The sequence below is a fragment of the Furipterus horrens genome, unplaced genomic scaffold (genome assembly GCF_987537825.1).
Source record: "Furipterus horrens unplaced genomic scaffold, mFurHor1.1.pri manual_scaffold_8, whole genome shotgun sequence".
Lineage (NCBI taxonomy): Eukaryota > Metazoa > Chordata > Mammalia > Chiroptera > Furipteridae > Furipterus > Furipterus horrens.
This window is the reverse complement of record NW_028327178.1, coordinates 101,632,363-101,651,959: the sequence shown is the minus strand read 5'-3', so window position 1 is coordinate 101,651,959 and position 19,597 is coordinate 101,632,363. Positions and strand designations below refer to the sequence as shown.

General features: G+C 36.7%; 1 protein-coding gene across 1 annotated transcript in view; it reads right to left on the bottom strand.

Annotated features, from left to right (window-relative positions):
• Positions 1 to 19,597, bottom strand: part of NCOA3 (nuclear receptor coactivator 3) — a 102,754-nt gene that overhangs the window by 34,519 nt on the left and 48,638 nt on the right. The window contains exon 2 of the mRNA XM_090286531.1: positions 8,096 to 8,174. The gene's annotated coding sequence lies outside the window, so the exon portion shown is untranslated. The remainder of the gene's footprint in view (positions 1 to 8,095; positions 8,175 to 19,597) is intronic.

The following is a 19,597-nucleotide window of genomic DNA, read 5'->3' as shown; positions in this document are numbered from 1 at the left end:
GTTAGTTGCAAAGTGAAGTCTGAAACCATGTCAATCAACCTTCATGTTGTTACATTAAAAAATAATGACCTACGTTGCACTCTGAACAACTCTGACCCATGCATGATTTTGTAACATCAAACATTGTCATCTGGATAATACTGGTTCACTGATTAAGCAGATTTTCAAACACTGATATATCAAAAACTCCACATTAATATCATCACCCACCTCATCCTGAAAGTCTTTTGAGTACTGAGAAGCTGTCACACTCATGGGTGCCAGATTCAAATTTACCAACAATTTTCACCTGAAAACTCAAATTTTATCACTGTCAACAAATACTGTCAGATGTTTTCCTTGATGTGAAAGGCTCACCTTGCTTAATTTTAAGAAACTGTCAGCGAAAATCCAAGTTTCAATATCCATAATTTTTCAGCCATTCTTTCAAGTAAAAACAATATTCCATAAAGAAAGGGGCAGGTTCAGTACACAAGCCAATCGCCCAAGTGCTTTTCCCCAAGACAACCATTACACTTTGGTAGGCAGACGTGCTTTCTACGAAGTTTTCCATTCTCACTAGACAGAGTATTAAAAGTATAGTACTCAAAAGGTGAGATTTAATGAACTGTGCAAATTTTGCTGCTTTATCAAGGACAATCCTAAGGGGGAAATCAATGGGTTTTCTCTTTAACTATGAGTCCGTGACAATGAAGACTGTGGTGACTACTAGCAGAGTCTGCTGAGGCCACTGCCTTGACCCAGCAGTTTCATGCACCGCTGCTTCTGCCCCATAGATGCAAACATCGACAGGATGAAAATGGCAAATAACATATAACAAAAAGTTTTAACTGTGTGGACTCCACAGAAGATTCTCGGGGACTCCCAAGGGTCCATCAACCACACTTTGAGAACCACCGGACGACATTAAGGTTGGGATTGAGGCTTTGAAACTGCTATGGTTTCTCCAAGATCCTCTACATTCATTTAATAAATATTTCAGTATCTACTACCTGCAGACCTACACAGCTGCTCATCAACTTACAGTGGGGTTCGGCCCCAATAGACCCATCATAAATTGAAACAGCCCCATTATAAATTGTAAATATCTTAAGTCAAAAATGCACTTAATATACCTAACCTATCAAACATCATAGCCTAGCCTACCTTACATGTGCTCAGAACACGCACAGTAATTAGCCTCCCCTTGGGCACAGTCGTCTAAGGAAATGAATGCACTGTGGAGCGTCCACCGGCTGCTTACCCTGGGGACACAGCGGCTGATGGGGGGGGCGGAGGCTCGCTGCCGCTGTCCAGCATCACGAGAGGGTATTGTACCGCATATCACTAGCTCGGGAAAAGGTCAAAATTCAAAGTACATTTCTACTGAAGGTGTGACCACTTCCACAGCATCAAAAATTTTTAATTGTACCAAGTTGGGCCCATCTGTATAAATAAACCACATTGTGAGATTAAAAGAACAAAGGACTTCTTGATAAAATGACATAGTGGACTATTGCTTTCAACCAAACACACTCTGCCCGCTTGCTCCAAATGTAATAATAATGACATTTTTAAAATCTTATTAATTTAGGGAGAAACAGTCATGCTCCAATATATCAAATATGTCTTTGGACCAAAACATGGAGCAAACACACAGCAACAAACTGATGATTCCATGAACTCACGGTGCTCCAGGGCCAGAAACTAGCAAAGGCAGTCAGTAAATCAAATCATGCACAAAGTAACAGCATCAAAAGCAATACTCAGAGGTAGAAACCAAACAAAAGTCCTGAAAGGAAGGTGGGAAAAAGCAATTATTAATAGCTAGTTACTGATTATATCAAACTGTCACCCACAGCTGAAGAAAGGGTAATACATACAAAACTTGTACATGTATATCTCTGATAGTGCCAGTTAATATTTCAGAATGAAATCCTGAACCTGGACTGAAGGTATGGCAGAAATGGGTAAAGTCAACAAAAATGGGGCTATGAATGCCAGGGGCAGGGAGGGGGGCATACATGGAGGGCCCCAGAAGAAAAGAAAAGAAAAATACATTTCCCACTCAAGCTGCAAATTGTGAACTAAAATTCCCAAGTACGTTTGAAATTGGAACTGAGAAAAATGGCCACGAAATTCATCAATATCTGAAAACAAACTCACCACCCAATAAAATGAAACTGAAAATAAGTTTAAAATGTTTATGATTTTTAATGATATTTGATAAAAAAATGTATGAAAAAATGTGATTGTGAAAGCAATGAATTATAAGCCTTCAGATATTATAAAGTACTAAAAAGAGATAGTATTAACCATTATCTGAGTATCAAATATCCAAATTCTGAATATATTTGGTTAACATGGAATACTTAAACCTGTATCTGAAACCAAAACTCAAGATAGGATTAATTCCTAGGCTATATGCACACACCACACAATGAATTAGACAAGAAAACTAACCAATCCAACCAGAATGCAGCACAGTGAAGTGGGAGAGAAAGACTTTAGAATTTATATAAACCCCAGTATAATAATAACAAATTTAAATCTCTGAACTTCAGTTTCCTACTCTCTAAAATGGATATGCCATCACCTTTTCAACACTACTTAAAGAATTAAAAATCAGGCCCTGGCCAGGTAGCTCAGTTGGTTAGAGCATCATCCCCATAGGCTAAGGTTGCAGGTCTGATGTGCATTCAGGGCACACACAAGAAGCAGTCAATGAATACATAAATAAGTGGAACAACAAATTCATCTCTCAATATCTCTTTCTCTCTTGTTAAAATCAATTTAAAAAATTAAGAAATTAAAAACAACATGCCAAAATAAAAAGCAAATGGTAGGCTTAAAAAATGACTTCCTCAAGAACCATGGTTATTTAAAAAAACTGTCCCTGTAATTATAAAGTAACTATGTCCACCATCCAGATAAATTCAGGAAACACTGTAGTATTTGTGTTTTCTAACTCCTATATTAGCTGAAAAACTTAAGCAAATTATCTAAACCTTGGTACCTCAGAGGGGACTAAAAAGATAACTTTAGGGAGTACTAAATTCTCTAAAATGTTAAGATCTACAAATAAAGTTTTGGTAGTGGTCTTAAAGTGTTCTTATGTATACACTTCAAATATTTTCTTTAAACCTCTCTGATACTGTACACTGCTCTGTCAAAATAATGTATTGAAACAGAACTTATTACAAAGGGCACTTGGGTCATAAGTGATTAAAGACAATTTCTGCTTTGAAAACTCATGTTAAAATTATTAATTGCTCTGTGATTTTTTAAAATATAAAAACACTGGCAATTTAAGTAGCCTAAATTTAAAATTCCTTTCACTCTTCATTGTTCATGGCTTCCTTTTCAACTGCCACAAAAAAAAGGAAAGGAAAAAAATAGAACTTGGACTTCTTTTATTTCAAACTGAATTGGGAGAGAGGTATTTTAACAGCTACAATTTGCATAATACCTTCACACCACAAAACAGGCTCATCAAAAGCCAAATAAAAACCCTCACACTCATAAAAATTAACTTACTTCCCAGGGCCTCATATACTGAATCATGTCTAAAAATGAAAAGACAGAAGGATTACAGCTGTGCATGGCCAAGTTATCTTGTGAAGTCAAAGCATGTCTCCTGTTACCTTGCAGCAAGTAAATGTGATCTGCATATCAATAAATGTAACCAAGGGATGCAGTATCTGAAACCAACCAACCATAGAAAGGTGTTATTGTAATTAACAAGTTTGCCAACACATGAAGAACTTTGCAGTTTTGTTCTAAAATCTTTTTTATATTATCACAATTCTAATTTTAAAAAATTTTAAAAAGCTAAGAACCAATATTAAAAATTATACAATGCCAATTCTCTCTCATCCTCCTGTAAAATAACAAGCTCTATAAAAGTCTTTTCAAAAAGAAAAGCAATACACTAGTAATTGATTTAGAAAAGAGTAATTTCTGTAACTCAGTTTTCTACATTAGGGTCAAATTTTATAGTAGGGGAATGAAAGAATGCCACATCACACATTGTGTAATCAGAGTGCTACCTGGACTACATTAGGTACATTTTTACTTGTTATAATTTAAAAACCATGAGATAAAATTCTACAGAAGGGAATTAAAATATCCTAAACTGATCTTTGTGTACTCATAAAGTATACTCATAGCACGCTTATGTACTCACATAGTATAAGTTTAATATACGAAGCTCATTAAAGACTGACACTTAGTTTCACTGATACATGATATAAAATATATTTAAATCTTAGAAACATATGTTGACCACATGTGCACATGCAAAGCTTTCAAAGTGACTTTAAAATGTGAAAATGAGTAAAGCTGCTGTTATCCGTGATAAATGTCAGCTGTCATGCACTCATGCCCAATACATACTATTTTTCACAAAGCTGAGTCCCAGAAAAGGCAATTTTGAATCCACCAGTAGCACATAATGGTTATACAAAACAAATCCTATCTAGTCAAGGTCAGAAGTTTAAAGGTTTTCAATATCAGCTTCATAATAACGTAGGCTTTATATGTTAACTATTACATGGATTCAAAACCATATTCTTAGTAAACTGCCACAAATACGGAATCATAAGAAAGTAATTAAGAGTCTGGCACATGAAAGATAGGGCGATTTATAATAAAATGAACTATTTATACAGCAGTTCACTTTTACATCATTAAGCTGATATTTAGGCCAATTATATTTCTTAATTAAGTTACAAAATTAAGTACTACAAGAGCTATATTATTGCCAATTCGACCATTTTTAGGTCTATATTTTCCAAGTCCAATAAAACTGTCCTCTTAATGAACCCTGACTATGAACAATTACTAAAACTTTATCCCCATCCATTTTCACCAAGAGCAGAAAAATGGTCATTGGATTAGTGCAGCAAATTAGACATTTGTTGTTCATGTCAAAGATGGACCTTACAACTTTCAACAGTTTTCTCTACAGATTTTCAAAGCTCCATCATCAAAGTGAGCTTAACCTTCTTCACTCAGTCTGACTTTAATAAAACACAACTATCAATAGGAATTTTCTGTTAAAAGCATCTCTTTTTTATATGTAACCTCTGCTCAAAAATAAAAATATTTAAGTTGCTGTTTGATCAACATTAAATTCAAAATATTTCTTTTAAAATTACTAATGCATTAAAATTATCCTATATATCATCGCTGAACCAGGCACCTCTAATTTTAAATATAATATCACTAGTCATCAGTCTTCTTTCCATAGAAGTAGACTCTTAAAAGTTTAAAGCCCAAGAAAAAAATTAAAAGGGAGGAGAAAGACTAAGTGAGGTCTGATTACCTCAAGTAAAATAACCCTGGCTTTTCCACTTGTAACCACAGCACCTCATTAACCCTAAATAGCATATTCATGAAAATTATGGCTTTCTTGGTATTTCTTTAAATTACTATTATAAGTTTGAGAACAAAATTGATTTTGAAACATTTTGTTGCAAGATACCCATAAGTATCTCACCAACATTTAATGAATAGAAAAGTGCAGATAGGTCTAGGTATGAATTTGAATTTATTTTTAAGAATAAGTTCTTTTCAATATAAACTTTAACACATGAAAAATATACTAGGCTGGAATTAGCATTAAGTAATTACAGGTTGACTATTATAACAAAGACTGAGTGAGTGAGGTTTTGGAAAAACTGAGGTGAGTTCAATTAACATGTTTTTTTTTTGAAACCCAGGAATGTTTGCAACAGCAAATCTTCTTAGGTCAGTGCCATGAGAAAGGTTAACAATCTTTTTCCATAAAATTCCTTTATGGCACCACAGAGTTCTTACTATTCCTCAAGACATCTGCTATATTCTTAAACAGCTTTACTGAGATATAATTCACTTAACATACACTTAAAGTATGCAATTCAATGGGGCTTAGTATATTCAGGGTTGTACAATCATCACCACAATCAATTTTAGAACATTTTCGTTATCCTAAAAAGAAACCCAGTACCCCTTAGCTGTCTCTCCCCTAACCCTCCCAATTTCTCCCAACGTCACACAATCTCTTTCCCTACGTTAGGCAACCACTCATCTGCTCTGTCTCTATGGATTTACCTATTCTCGTCAGTTGATACAAATGGAATCACATAGTATCTAGGACTTTGGGACTAGTTTCTTTCACTAAGCATAATTCTTTCTAGTTCACCCATGCTGTAGCATAAATCAATAGTCAGCCCTGGCTGGTGTGGCTCAGTGGATTGAGTGCTGGCTTGTGAATCAAAGGGTCACCAGTTTGATTCCCAGTCAGGGCACACGCCTGGATTGCAGGCCAGGTACCCAGTTGGGGGCATGCGAGAGGCAGCCAATCTCTCACACAACGTTTCTCTCCCTTTCTGTCTCCCTTCCTTCCCTTCTAAAAATAAATAAATAAAATACTTTTTTAAAAAAAGAAAGAAAATGAAAAATTTTTTTTAAAAGTTCTTTTTATTTCTGAATAAATACTTTTTTCTATGGATATACCTTATTTTGTTTATCCATTCATCCATTGATAGACATTTAGGTTGTCTCCATTTTTAGCTATTATTGTTACTATGAACAACATAGTAACATTATGTACATATATGGCCACGTACATTCTTAAATGAGAAATCTTGAGCACTAAATAAATAAAGATTTTGATGATATATACAAAGAAGCCTCCAAAATTTGCTAGCACACAGGAAAGATGTATAATTTTAACTATGATTAATATACTAAGGGCTCTCACAGAAAAAAGTGGACACCATGCAAGAACAGATGGGTAACACAAGCAGAAAGATTGAAAGTAAAAAAGAAGTTAACAGGAATATTAGAAGTCAAAAACACTAACAGACATGAACAATGCCTTGGATGGGCTCATCAGCTAACTAGACACAGCTGAGGAGGAAAAAAAAAAAAAAAGGAGCTTGAAGATATACCAATACAAACTTCAAGACCTGAAATACAAAGAGAAAAAAGGAAAAGGCAGAACAAAATATCCAAGAACTGAGGAACAATTTAAAAATGTATAATATATGCATAAGGGGAATATCATTTACATGAAATTCAAGAAAAGACAAAACTGTAGTGACTTAAAGCAGACCAGTGGCTACCTAATTTTCGCCTGTGTTTTCTTGTAGGAGTTGTATAGTTTTAGCTTTATAAAGTCTGTGGTCCATTTTGATTTAAACTTTGTGTACAATGTGAAGAAAGGACCAAGGATCAATTTTTTAAGTATGGCTAACTTCATTCCAGGGTGATTGTTGAGAAGACTCCTTTCCCCATTACATTGCTTTGGTAACTCAGCATCAGGATCTCTTTCTGGTTTTTGTTTGTTCTACTGATTTATGTAGCAATCCTTATGCCCACATACATTTCAAGTGGGTAGAAGCAGTAGATAAGGAGCAGTAAAGAGACATCTGGACAAAAATAAGCATGAAATTATGGGGTCTTGGCCTAGGAAGCAAAGATTAATACCAGAAAGTAGAACAAATACAGGAGACATGAAAATAGAAAACCAGATTAAGACCTGTTTACTAAATGTATCAAAGGGGAGTGGGATTCAAAGACTCAGATTTCAAGTCTAGAGAATGATGGTATTACTAACAAAAATTTAAATAGCTAGGCAAAGCCTAATTACTTTCTCAGCTATCAGATAATGTTTTCTATCATTTCCTTATTCTGATGCAATAAAAACATAGATGAATGTTATATGCCCATGCAAGCAAGCTGGGAAAACTAGTCTTCCCAAGGTAAAAACAGGTGGGGCTGATCAGATTTTGACTAATGCCATTAAAATACTCACACATAAAGACAAAATGGGCAGGAGGGTAGTGTCTCATATTAAACTGCAGCATATGGTTCCTCTCCTCCCTCCAAAAGTTATGTTTCTGTGTGTGAATATATACATACACACATATATTTACTCATTCTAATAGCATGCATTGATTTAGCTAATATCATTAAAGAGAAACCATGAAATAGGAAACAAGTTTAAGATTAAATAATAAAGAGGGTAGTATCTTCAGAGGGTGGAGTCAGAAAATTGCAAAGGATCCAGTCAAATAAATAAACAAACAAACAAACAAATAAATAAATAAATAAATAAATCCTGAATTACCTGGCTAACCAGTCAAATGATGTTCAAGGAGTTTATTTTTATCGGTCTCTGACTCCACTGTTCAGCAAGTATTTTGATCCTGAAGATTTAAAAAAAAAAAAAGGGGGGGGTGTTGAATTTCATTGCCCTTTCTTAATATTAGTATAATTATTAGTCACACGCAAATTAACTTTTACCATTTTTCCCTTCCCTAGACATAAGAAACAAACAAACAAACCTATCAAATAGAAGGCCTCCTAAAAATTTGAACTGATGCCTTATTTTGCCATACATTACTGCTTCTGCTTAAAAACTCTGGCATAGCATATACAATATGTTTTGTCACAGTTTGTAAAAATGGATCACACAAAGTGAGACGGAGGAAACCAGCTCCAAGTCCTGATATATGATCAAACCAGATGGGTAATCTGAACTTGGAACATCCCCATCTGCCCAAAAGGAGTCTTTGACAAATAACAATTAAAGATAATATTAATATCCTGGCAGAAGCTAATGCGTAAATAACCACAGGATGGATGGATGGATGGATGGATGGATGGATGGATGGATGGATGATGTAAGCAAGCAAGAGGGGAAAAAACTGGACTTTTCCCCCCTCTAGGGAAGGCTGCATTTAAATTACCAAGAAATATTTTTAAATGAAAGACAGGGAAATGAGGAGCAGTTTTCAAAATAATCTGCAATAAACTACACAAACATCTACATCGCAGACTTTGGTCCCTAAGGAAATCCGGCAGTGGCTCTGGTGTAATGACAAAGCGAGCCGACAAGAACATTCACCTTCCCCTTATGAATTTCCAATGTAACAAAGCAAGTCTATCGCTACCTCTAGTAGGACCTCATAGCAAGATGACCACCACAACTCAGCCCTAAAGAAAAAAAGAAAAAAGATATTCACAAGTTCCAAGTAATGAACACGTCACAGTGTCACAGCCCTGGCAACTTCCCAACCGCCACGATACAGCTGTATGATGTGAAGGGTCTTGTACTTTTGAAACCCAAATTAAAGGTAAGAAAATTGGAGGCTGGGGGAAAGAAGCACATCATGTGTGGAACACAAATGGCAAAGCAGAGTATCCAGATAGTCTGTCAGTGTCATGTAATTAGTTATAAACAGCTGATATATCTACTAATATGTCTATTTATAATCACAGTATAATCTCTTGCTTATACTTGAGATATATGCCAAAAATAAGCTGGTTCTTGGAATACACCTTCCCATGCACAATAGTATAACTAGTTGTTAGCATAACAGTTAAACAGCAGAAGCTGTGGAGTTCACCTGATCAAGACTCAACTCTTTCACTTACTCGCTGGGTACTCCTGAATCAACTTAAGACTTCTTAGAGACTTACGAGTTCTCATCTTAAAATGGGAATCACACATCAGAAGGTTGTTGTAAAGATTCAATGAAAATGGTTACATTCCTTATTAGTACCTAATACATAAATGCTCAGTAAATAAAAACTATTCTCAGCCAAACAAAAGATCACCTGACATATAATTTAAGAATTTCCACCATGACCGGTACTGGCTCAGTTGGCTGAGCATTGTCTTGCAAAGTGAAAGGTCACCAATTCGATTCCCTATCAGAGCACAAGCCTAGAGGTTGCAGGTTCGCGCCCTGGTCAGGGTGCATACAGTCAGGGTGCCTACGAGAGGCAACCAATTGAAGTTTCTCTCTCACATTAATGTTTCTCTCTCTTTCTCCCTCTTCCCCTCTAAAAATAAATAAATAAAAATCTTTAAAAGAATTTCCAAGCGCACTGAAAAACAGGAGAAAACACAAGCATTAGATTTAGTTCTTAAATAAATTTAATGTTTTATGACTTTTAATTTTTATGATATCCAATTTAATTGCAAGATGAAGGGGGGGCAGGGGAGGTAAGCTGAACTTCTGTAAAGAAGATCCAAGGTTTTCTGGCCCTGGTTTTAAATCAAGTTTCACATCAGAAATGGTTTTTTTGTTGATGGTCCTTTACATGAGGGGATGGGGAGGGGAAGTGACTGGAGAACAAGAGCAGTGGGTAGAAAAATGAATTTGATTCCGAATGTACCTAGTAGCATAACGACTGACCCAGGAAACAAGCGTCACTGCCTAGTGTGGAGCGTTGGCAAACAGAGCCTACATTAATACTCAAGTATTGCTGTACTGCTGATGAGAACTACTTAAAGGAGTGCTGACCTACCCAATTTGTACCCCATTACCCCCAGGAATCCGAAGAAACACCATCTACAAAACTCTGCACTTCCAGAAGTGTGGACTATAGCGGTCCCCAGATCATAGATCAATGATTGGCTTGCCTACCAGCAACATGCAAGAGGTAGATATGGTCTAAAAAGTATATATACTAGGATCCTGTCAAGAGTGAAACTGTTAGGAATACTGCAGTTAACTTGTCTAGAATGTAAGATTCTGCAAAGGCAAGAGTCCTAGAAGACTTCCTAAAACTGTATTTCTTACTTTTATCAAAATTAAGCTTACTCTTACCATTTTCCATAATTTGGACTTTAGTCAATCACACATAAAAAAATCAAATCACACTGTCATAAAAACTGAATGATGCATCCCCAAAAGCTAGATATCTGGGAAGGGTAGCGGACATTCATTTTTCTACTAGAATTAAAAAAAGGTTACTGATGAGGTCCACACGATCAAAGCCTGCATCACTAGAAAGCTAATGGGGGGAGTGGGGGTCAAACTGGGCTTTGTTAGTAACTCGTAGGAGAAGATGTACCTCGAGGCCAAAACAAAGGCTCAAACTGTGGGAGGGGAGTTGACAGGAAAATTCAAACTATATAATGCTCATGCTTGGAAACCCCGCGCAAACAAAAAGAGGTCACTGAATATTATGAACATGCCTTCCTTTTGCTGCTGAACACGGATGGAGGCCAGGACACTGTTACTAGTCATATTAGACTCACTGTTCCTTCCATGCTGCTATGGACAATGCTCCTAGGGGCGCCTTCCTTAGTTCCCTAAAATCACGGAGATGGGGAATCACCATCTTCGGGAAAAGCCAGCTGTTGCCTGCTCGTCTTCAAAGCACTACAGACTGTTTGTGTATCAATTAAATTTCAAGTTATTTAAGGGTTACCTAATATTGGCGTAAATTAAATTTAATATTCCTTTGTAGTTGAGATTATTTATCAAGAGATAAATATATCCTTTGTCAAAACAGTAACAACAGATTTTACTTGCAACTGCAACCAATCTGTAGCTACACTGAAAGGGAAAAAAACAAATCAAAGTTAATAATCACATGAAAATTTAATATTATATAGAAAGGTACCACTTTTTTGAAACTGAATAAACTGAACTCAGTAAAACTATTTTTTTAACTATTTATTACTTTGTCCATTAAGGACATTGGTAATCACTTATAACAAACTTTCCTTTTTGATAAAGGGGATAGGAATGACCTCAAATTACAGCATATGCCTGTCTAGTAAAGTAAGGACAGGGTCAAAAAACTGAAATTATTACTACTTACACTATGGTATATACTATAAAGGACCGAATCTGATTTATAATAGTTTACACAGTCATTTAATAAATTAAAATAAATGTTTAGTCCTATATGGAGTCAACCTGAAAATTTAAATGATGTAGTAAAAACAGAAGTCTTGGTTTTAGAAAACCTCGGTTTTGGAAGTCCAGCTTCTTGAAGTGACCTTCAATTAAATGTTCACTGTGTACCTGTGTTAAATGCCAGGCACTGCAGTGGCACTCAGAAGTCATAAGCAAAATATGATTCTTGCCATTTATTGAGAAAGAAGCAGGTACAAATAGTCACTATAATTTCCAAAATGAAAACCAGGTTCATTGAGTAAGCATTTGCTGAGCACCCATGTTACACGGTACCAGACACCAGGGATACAAGGACCAGAAACTGAAGACACAGAGTCCAATGATAATATTAAAGGAGAGAAGAGAGAACTGCCCTGCCTTTTTCATAGGATTGTGTGGTAACATGACTGTAAAACACTGTTTAAGTGTGAATGCAAGACAAATCCAAAACCATTTACCTCAACAAAAAAGAAAGAGAATTACTGATAATATTTGAATGTACAGATAATTTCTGCAATTATTTTCCAGTTATCATAACCAAAATGCCATTTCTTTATAACAGAAGACAAAGGCAAAGAAAAAAAAACTCTCGTAAAAATGTTAGCCAGTTATGTAAAAATTACATGAGATGTAGAAAACATTAATGGGGCACATACAACGGCTGCTGAAAATGAAAGCTATTTTTAATTCAACATATTCGGGAAATTTGCTTACACCACGACACTATCCACTGATGAACAATGGCAGTAAATAGAACCATTCTGCATTTTTTAAATTACCTTGCGATTAAGGAGAAAACTAAAAAATCCGGTTGGCAGACCCGTTTATTACCAGGCCCCACATCTCTGGCTGGGCTGTAGTTAGTAATGACATGGTTACTAAAACAGGCATGCGAGCGAGCCTGCTGGCGCTTGTTCGCTTTCTCTCTCGCCAGTCTCTTGGAAAAACTGCATGCGGTGCCGCACGATCACACAAAATAAATACAGGAAAGGGGGTGGGGAGCCTGGGTGGGGAGGTGAGCGAAGCTCTGGGCTCCACCAGTGGAAGGCGTTCCACAAGAATTGCTACAGGGTCAAAAGTTTACAGTGGTTTCAATTTCACCTTTTAGCAGCCAATCAGGAAACAGAGCCTGCACGCTGACCCCTCAGGCTGCAAATGAACATTAACTCATTGGCTACCGGGATTATATATATTCCTTTTCTTGTCCAGCTTCTCCTTCTTCCTTCCTTCCATCTTCTTCTTCTTTTTTTTTTTTTTAATTGGGAGTTGGGGTGGGAGGGGAGAGGCAGAAGACAATGAATATTTTAAGTTCAAGGCAACGATCTTATTTAAGACCATGTATATTAAACAGGTATTTGAGGGGAGAAATAATTGAGTAATTATTATCTCTCTCCTTGAAATTAGTTTCTTTATCCTGTAGTATCTAACAAACAAACCATTAATGCTAATATCTAGACAGTGAATTTAGACAGGTTAAAGCAACAGATTTATCTCCATGAGGCTGTAATTCTAAGAACAATTTACAATATGAGGAAAGATAATGGCTGGTTGGGTTTCCAGTAAATGCTTTAAAAACAACTCAAAAAGGAAAGACATTTAATTATTTATCTACACCCCCAATTTTTGTTTGCATAATTCCCTACCTCTTCTCTAAACGATTAATAGAAACATGCAGCCTGTCTGTCCTTTCCACACTGCACATGAACCACAGTGCAAATACAGCGCACCCAAGGTGTGAGCTTTCTTTTCCTCTGTCTCCCCTCTCCAAACACCAGTTCCCAGGAGTGATCCCCTACACATCCAACTCAAGAGTGACCCCTTTGGAAAGAGATACAACTGCTCTCAGAATCATTTTTTTACATATTTCTTCCAAATGCACAAAACATTGGTAAAATAATCCATTAAAGACTCTTTTCAACATTTTATACTTAACAATGAGTAAGGTCAAAATGAAGGTCTGTACTATATACATCGTAACTACCCTACATTTAAAAACTAATGTTTTTCATAGGATAAAAGTGAGATATCTGCATTAGCTACTCTATCAAGACGATCAGTTAAATTCTAAATAATCAGATATGTGAACTTGTAGTTAGCAATATTTCTCATTAATACAATAAGTGGTCAAATTTTAGCAGGCTTACTGACTTAAATTTAAGTTTATACTGTATTTAGAAGCTGCTGCAGACACTACTACTGCCTAAGAAAATTACTTCATGTAGGAAATTTATTTCTTATCCAAACCAGGAAAGTAAAACACCAGTTATCTTTGAACACCCGAAGGTAACCAATATACAAAAAATAGTGCCTTATTTAATATATACTGCTAAAGGATCCCAAAATAAATTCATAGTGTCTAAAGTTTCCATAGCAATTTAATATCAGTTATTAAGATAGTAAATTTTAAACTTGATGCTGATATAGGATTTTTTTAAATTTAGCATTAAATTTCTGGTAAAAAAAAAAAAAAAGAAGAAAAGAAATCCCAAACCTTCATAATTTAAGTTTATGCATTATTTATCAATAAATATGTCTATACTTTTAAAAATCTAGGCTTAAAAAAGAAAAACAACAAAAAACATGGCCTGCAGAAGTTTTTTTTTAATAATACACTAAACTAGAGGAGTCTTCTGTGTATCTTCTTTTTACAAGATGGCCTCATTTTGAAAGAAAATGGATGCAATAAAATTTTACATCAAGTCAGCATGTTAGGAAGAAGCTTTTTTGTGTGTTCTGAATTTGATTAATACAAGCCAAGGTCACTTCCTGAAAGATGCCTACCATTGCAGCTGCAGGCAAACTAGACTCCAGCGTGAGGCTGGGGGAAGGGAATGGGTGATGGCATTTATTAACACTGAGCTAGGCTTCCATCCCCACCAGTAGCTATATAAGAAGGGGAGAACAGGAAGATCCCAGAATTCCTGTCATATAAAGATTAAAATACTTCCCTGCCTTAATAAAGACAGAAATTTTATTCAGTATAATATCAAAGATATCCTCATTGCTACAATACATTAAAACATTTTACTTAATACTATACAAATCATCTAACCCCAGACACTGAAGTAAACTTAGCATTCAACACAATACGTACAAACTGTCCTTGCTATGCAAAATGCCCACAAAGGAAGATGCAGGCCCTTGAAGAAAATAGAATCAGATTCAAATTCCTCTCTGTTAAAGCCAAGAGTGGCCTAAAAGTCATGAAAGTAGAAATCCAAAACACAAAAGCCCGCATTGCAAAATATCTGCAAAAGTTGTGTACTGAAATTCAATTTCATTTTCCTCTAACCATCATTAATATTATGTCTCTGTGCTCAAACAACAAACATCCTCAAAATATACATTATCAGTAACCAAAACAAACCTGTTCCCTAAATAATTACTAATAGCAAGATTTAACTGAGCAGTTACTAGGTAAAGCTAGGAAACTATACAAGTAGTTTGTCTATCCTAAGGTTCTATTTATACTTCAACTAATTGGATAAAATATTAGGTAGAATCAGAAAATCTATATGCCCTTGGATAAATTAGATTTTGTGTGTCTCACTTTTTCCTACCTACCAGATTGAAGTTATTCTTAAAACATGATATTCCACAGAGATATAGAATCAGCAAAGCACCTCTGTGTTTTTAATGGTTGTATAAAAAATGCAAAATCTGGCCTTTCTTTTTAAATTGTCAGCATATTCAAAGCCATTTTATTTCTATTTTGTACATAAATTAAGTATATAATTTGTCCCTCCCTTAGGCTCCCATCCTTTCACTGTGATTGAAGTTTGAAGGTTCAATAACTTCAACAGAGAAAAAACTGGATACTGGCTGATCAAGTTCAAACAAACTGGTATTGCTTGATGTTTTTAAGTCTTTTACCTTTCAATGAATGGCAGGAAAGAGCTGTTATTTAACAGGCACATAGCTTTCTGTATATGTAAAGGGCTTTTTTTTTTTTTTTTAAGATTCTTTATTATTTTTAGAGAGAGGGCAAGGGAGGGAGAAAGAGGAACAGAAACACTGATGTGTAAGAGAAACATCAATTGGTTGCCCCAAGTGGGGACCTGGCCTGCACTCCAGGCATGGGCCCTTACTCAGAATTGAACCAGCGACCTTTCAGTCCACAGGCCAGTGCTCAAACCACTGAGCCATACGAGCCAGGAGTAAAGGGCTTTTTACAAAATCATTTAGGATGCAAAATGAGAGACGTTCAGTCAAGATGGAGATCTAAGTAAACACGCCTCACCTCCATGCACAACTATAGCAAAAAATACAAGTAGACTACAAAACAAGTATCACCCAGAATTGTTAGAAAATCAAGCTGGCCCTGACTGGTGTGGCTCAACTGAGTGCCGGCCTGTGAACCAAAGGGTCGCCAGTTCAATTCCCAGTCAGGGCACATGCCTGGGTTGAGGGCTGTGTCCCCAGTTGGTGGCGCATGAGAGGCAACCACATCTTGATGCTTCTCTCCCTTTCTCTCTCCCTTCCCCTCTCTCCAAAAATAAATAAATAAATAGAAATTTAAAAAACGAAGTAAAACCTAATACTATGATTTTTTTTAGAAAGAAAGAAAGAAAGGAAATCAAGCTGCCCAGCTGTGTGAAAGTCCGACGACCAAGGACTTAAAGAAGACACATTCACCTAGATGAGTGGGGGGGCGGAGATGGAGTAGGTGGGCAGGCACAGAGATGGGAACAGGTGGTCTCACATGCGTGCGTGGTGGATAACAATCGGGAGGGATACCTCAGGAGCAGGTGTACCCCAGACCAAACTACCCAGAGCCCAAGGTTCCAATGCCAGGATGATCAATCCCCATCAGATGGCGGAAGAAACTAGATTCTCTAGACTCCTCTTAAAGGGTTCCCAACAGACTTAAGACTCATGCGGACGCATGCCCTCTGGATTCAGCACCAGGACAACAGCTGGAAAGCCACCAGTGACATACGTGACGAAGTGAAGTGACTGGCATCAGGGCAAGTGATGGGAGAAGCTTCCCCCTGGGCAAACTCCACAGAGCAACACAGCAGTGAGGGCACAGGTTGCTCAGCCTTGACCAACACCTAAGGCTCCACCCCATACAACTTACCGGTGTGCTTTCCTACAACAGGCCACACAACTAAAACGGAGTCAAAGCAGCTCTACCCAATACATAGAAACACACACAGGGAGGATGCCAAATCGAGGAGACAAAGAAACATGGCCCATTAAAAACACAGAGGTGCTTTGGTGATTCTATATCTCTGCGGAATATCATGTTTTAAGAATAACTTCAATCTGGTAGGTAGAAAAAAGTGAGACACAAAATCTAATTTATCCAAGGTTACATATAGAAAATTATAAAGAGCATATAGATTTTCTGATGCTACCTAATATTTTATCCAATTAATTGAAGTATAAATAGAACCTTAGGATAGACCAAGTACTTGTATGGTTGCCTAGCTTTACCTAGTAACTGCTCAGTTAAATCTTGCTACTAGTAATTATTTAGGTAACAGAACAGAACAAAATTCCAGAAAAAGAACTAAATGAAATGGAGATAAGCAACCCATCAGATACACATTTCAAAACACTGGTTATCAGCATGCCCCAGGAACTCATGGGGTACTTCAACAGCATAAAAAAGACCCAGGCAGAAATGAAGGCTGCATTAAGTGAAATAAAGGAAAATCTACAGGAATCAACAGTGGAGGGGATGAAGCCGAGAATCGAATCACCAAGAATCAAATCAATGAATTGGAACACAAGGAAGGAAAAAGCATTCAATCAGAACAGCAGGAAGAAAAAAGAATTTTAAAATTTTTTAAAAACACAGATAGGCTTAGGAACCTCTGGGACATATCCAAACATGCCAACATCTGAACTGTAGGGGTGCCAGAAGGAGAAGAGAAAGAGCAAGAAATTGAAGCTTATTTGAAACAATAATGAAAGAAAACTTCCCTAATACGGCAAAGGAAATAGACATAAAAGTCCAGGAAGCACAGAGTCCCAAAGAAGTAGAGCCCAAAGAGGACCACACCAAGATACATCATAATTTAAAAGCAAAAGGTTAAAGATAAAGAGAGAATCTTAAAAGCAGAGTTACTTACAAAGGAGTTCCCATAAGACTGTCAGCTTATTTCTCAAAAGAAACTTTGCAGGCAAGAAGAGACTGGCAAAAAGTATTCAAAGTGATGAAAAGCAAGGACCTACAACCTAGGTTACTCTATCCAGCAAAGCTATCATTTAGAATAGAAGGGCAGATGACGTGCTTCTCAGACAGGTAAAGCTAAAGGAGCTCATCATCACCAAGCCATTATTATATGAAAGTTAAAGAAAATTATATTTAAAAAAAGATCAAAATGATGAACATTAAAATGGCAACAAATTCACAACTATCAATATTTGAATCCAAATAGTAAACTAAGCAAACAAGCAGAACAGGACCAGAATCATAGGTATGGAGATCATTTGGAGGGTTATCAGCTGGGAGGGTGAAAGGGGAAAATGGGGAGAAAGGCGCAGGGATCAAGAAGCACAAATTGGTAGGTACAAAATACACAGGGATAAGTTAAGAACAGTATAGGTAATGGAGTAGCCAAGGAACTTATATGCAAGACCCATGGACATGAACTAGGCGGGGGCGGGTGGGGGGAGGGGGAGGCGGTCATTGCTGGAGGGAATGGGAGTCCCAGGTGGAGGAAAGCAAAGGGGGAAAAACTGGGACAACTGTAATAGCCTAATCAATAAAATATATTTAAAAAATAAAAATAAAATAAATGGACGTTGAGTGAAGAAAAAGATCATTTTAGGAAAAGGAAGGCAACCGAATAGAAAAAACTGTGAGATGTTCCCAAATGTAGAGAATCTAGTGGCTGGTATAGCAAAGGGAAGCATTCAGAAGAAGTCAGCAAGACCTTTTCACCTGCCTCTTTGAGATGCGACAAACTCTAAAAATGGACAAAGGATAAAATTAATTTATTTATTCATACTCCTTTTCCCCAGGACACATTGTGAGGCACTAGCAGAGGTATTAAATGTTCCTCAATTTCTCCTAACCTCTCTATATTTTTTCCATCACATGAATTATTCCAAAAATAACTCAGAATAAAGCACAGAGATAAGTAGTTGTTGGCGAGGTTCTTGTCATGGGCCAGGGCAGGGGAGGTGCAACCATTCATCACATCTCCAACTACATCATGTCTTCCCTGGTTTTATGCAAGTACCCAATGTGTTCCTCACATGACAAACACGACAAACTAAACTACAGCCACCGCGGCTAGTTGCCTGGTCTCCTTCCTGCACCAATGCAGCTTCCGTGTCAAACAACCTAAAAGGAAGTGCTGACTATAAAATAAAAGCAAACAAAACTCCAGCCTGCATGGCTTCTTGCTCTGAGTACTTCACAGACATTAAGCTTAAGAATCACTCACTTAAAAAAATTACTCTTTAACAAAATTAAGATTCAAATCTTTTCTATGGTATCACTCTGGATTGGCTAATGCATAATTGAGAATTCTGCTTAAAAAAAAAATACAAAGGACTATCCCATGTAAAATGGTATTATTAATGAGCAATAACGTAACTTAGGCCATACATATGCTTACTCTTTCAGAAGCGCGTTGGTCTGTAAGCCTCAGCCATACCTCTCCAGTGGAAAGCTAACTGGTTGTCATTACGGTGCCTAGCACGAAATAACAGGGCAAAGCATCCATTCGTTTCACAAATGCTCGCTGAAATCATACCACACTCTACAGTACTGCTACTTCAGCTTCTGCATAAACAAAGACACCAGCCCTCACAGAAGTCCTTCAGTCCAGAAAGCCAGAACCAGGGCGTGGCAAGGGAAGTTACTCAGGCAGGTTCAGGAAGACCTAATAAGCACTTACCTTTGAGATGAAATAAATCCTAACGATGGACAAAAGATAAAATTACAGAGCTTACATTTTATTAGATATTAG